The sequence below is a fragment of the Cebus imitator genome, unplaced genomic scaffold (assembly GCF_001604975.1).
Source record: "Cebus imitator isolate Cc_AM_T3 unplaced genomic scaffold, Cebus_imitator-1.0 Scaffold833, whole genome shotgun sequence".
Lineage (NCBI taxonomy): Eukaryota > Metazoa > Chordata > Mammalia > Primates > Cebidae > Cebus > Cebus imitator.
In genome coordinates, this window is record NW_016108148.1 from 44,491 (window position 1) to 47,529 (window position 3,039).

The window sequence follows — 3,039 nt, forward strand, 5'->3', positions numbered from 1 at the left end:
AGTGTGTAGTGGCCTTAGAAATAATGCTCCAAAGGATGTTCCCAATAAACCAAGGGAAACCAAGATTTTTCCACGTATCAATCTTCGTCAATTTTCAAAACACTAAAATAAGTGATAGGACTTTATGATAATGAAGCAAATGGATTAAGTCAGAAGTTATCAGAGTGCAAAGTAGATGGCAGGAAAAGTAAACCTCAGGTTGAAGTCCCTGATTGTATGTAAGGGATATAAGTTACATGAAGAAAAATGAGAGTTTAATTATAATCATATATTTTTAGATGGCTCTTTCATTATACACCAATGCCATTGGTTTCCTCCATAAGTAATCTAAATAATTTCGTAGAGATCTGTTATTTCCTTCTGAGTTCAGACTGAGTATACTTCCGTCAACCGGAAGCATTTTAAATATCAATGATACTAATAACAGTATAAATAATTAGAGCTAATACTTATAGAGCATTCATGAGATGCCAACGTGAGTCTAAATCCTTTATATGTACAATCTTATCTCTTCTCACAATAATTCAATAAAACATAAAATAACAAAACAGATAATTTCATTTTACAAAAGGAGTCCTGATTTTAAGAAAGAATTTGTTTGCATCTAAATAGATTTCATGGCAAATCTGAAATGGAACTGCTGTTATATTAAAGCCAGGGCAGGGTAGGCATATTACAGGCCCAGCACTCTGCTTGGTACCTCACATACACTATCATTACTCACAACAATGTAATTGCACAGATACAGTTACATGACTTGAAGTATGGGGATACAGAGGCTTATAGAGATGAAATTATGTGCCTAAATTTACCCTGAAAGCAAAGTACAAAAATGAGACTTTAACATACATATCTTCAGAGAGTCTGCTGTTAGTCACCATGATGTACTGTTTACCAAATTTTGATTCACATCCTTACTTGGAGTGTGTGCGTGTGTGTGCAAGGAAAGGCACTTCTTCACATAGTAGCCACTACTATGTATATTCTATATGACTAAATGTCACTGATATAGGGACTTAGGGCTGCATTTGAAGATCTGAAATTTTGGTTTAGAAAAGAATGTATCACCTCAAACAATTTTTAGGTATCACTTCTTCATCATGAATTCCTGGTTTAATTTATGATAGAAGATTCAAGATTCTTTCCAGCATGTAAACAAATCACTTGAATTAATGCATTTTAGCCAAGAAGCTCCAAGCATTTTAGACAATGAAATCTGGCTGAATTTATCTAACTCCCACTCTGAGCCAACCATTCGCTACAGAAAGAGCATTTATTAACTGGTTCCTATAAATGGTTTGTCATTTCAAAATGAATAAATACTGGGACACTCTCTTTTCTCCTTTAGTATTCCAGACAACAAGTTCATGGTCTGCTGCTTACAGTATTTCAAACCTTTTATGAGTGCTCATGTAACTAGAGTAAGGAATAAATCTTGGACCAGGCCACATCTAGCAACATAATGAAGAAAATGGTGGTATGACTTACGTAGCTGGCAAGGAGATCACAGAGTCCGTCTTTACTTTCCCTCTGCCTCTCCAGGCTCAGCTCTCCAAATAGCCAAGCTCCAGGGCAGAGGTGCTACCACCTCAGTTCTCAGACTCAGGAGTGGCTCATGCGGCAGAGTCACTGGGCAGGCAGGCATGAGTTTTTTGCTAGACTTAAGAATTTTCTGAGGAACTTTAGAAACCAAGGTAATTAATATCCACTAGCCATTCTTTCCAAGACTGTCATCTCTCCTGGCCTTGGATCATTTCATGACCTATCTCAGAACTTTTTTTTACAGACTTTAGTTTTAAAAATTCCCAACTTTAAGCTCAAGTCCTAAGAGTGGGCCAGTGTCATTATACACCACCTTGGAACCAACACCTTCTCTAGTGTGGGCAGCAGGTGGGGAGGGAGGCAGGGGCAGAAATCACATTTGGATGCCTTGAAAATAACACATTTCATTTACATGCCTTGAATTGTCACATATTTTGCTTTATTAATTCATTGCTGGGTCAAGCAATAGCAGATGACTGCTTATCAAACAGATGACGTGTGTTTTTAATACACGATTAAAGTAGGATTCATAACAGCTGTTAGAATCCAGGGAGTCTGTGCTTTTTGTTATTTAAAGCTGTACTTTGGATACTCTCTGGTTTCACAGTGAGGCAGTGATTATACACAAGAAACCTCACAAAAGTGTTAGACTAGATTTTTTTTTTTTTTTTTTGACAGAATCTTGTTCTGTTGCCCATGATGGAGTGCAGTGATCTTGGCTCAATGCAACCTCCGCCTCCCAGTTTCAAGAGATTCTGCTGTCTCAGCCTCTCAATTAGCTGGAACTACTGATCTGCACCACCATGCCTAGCTAATTTTTGTATTTTTATTAGAGATGGGATTTCACCATGTTGGCCAGTCTGGTCTTGAACTCCTGACCTCAGTGATCAGCCAACCTCAGCCTTCCAAAGTGCTGGGATTTCAGGCATGAGTCACCACACCCAGCCCAGACATAGTTTTTGTATGGCCAACACAATACCATTTTCAATTCACTAGAATTTCACTGTACTGCATAGCTCATACTGTCTGCCACTTACTAGCTGTGTGACCTTGGACAGGTTCAGTTTCATCACCTGTAAAATGGAAATAGTAGTGACCACATAGGATTGCTGTGAGGAATGAACAAAACAGTATAAATAAAGCACCCAGGTTAGTCTGAGTTCAAGAGGTGGTGGCTCTATTCCTTAATCTAGAATAGATGAGGAAGGGGAGTGATAAGACAAGAACCAGTAGGAATACCAGAGTAACATGAAACAAATATGTGCTTGTTTTTTTCCCTTAACAGCACTTAGCATACTACCTTGAAATCATCAACCTGCTTATTGCTATGCTGTGAGCTCCTTTGAGTAGGGGATTTACTTTTACACTCATAGGTATTACCACCCCAATTTTTACAGATTGGAAAACAGTCTCACAGAAGTTCAAGATCTGTTTAAGGCTAACAAAAGCTAATAAGAATTAGAGACAAGATTCTAACTCAGGTCTGCCTGACACAAA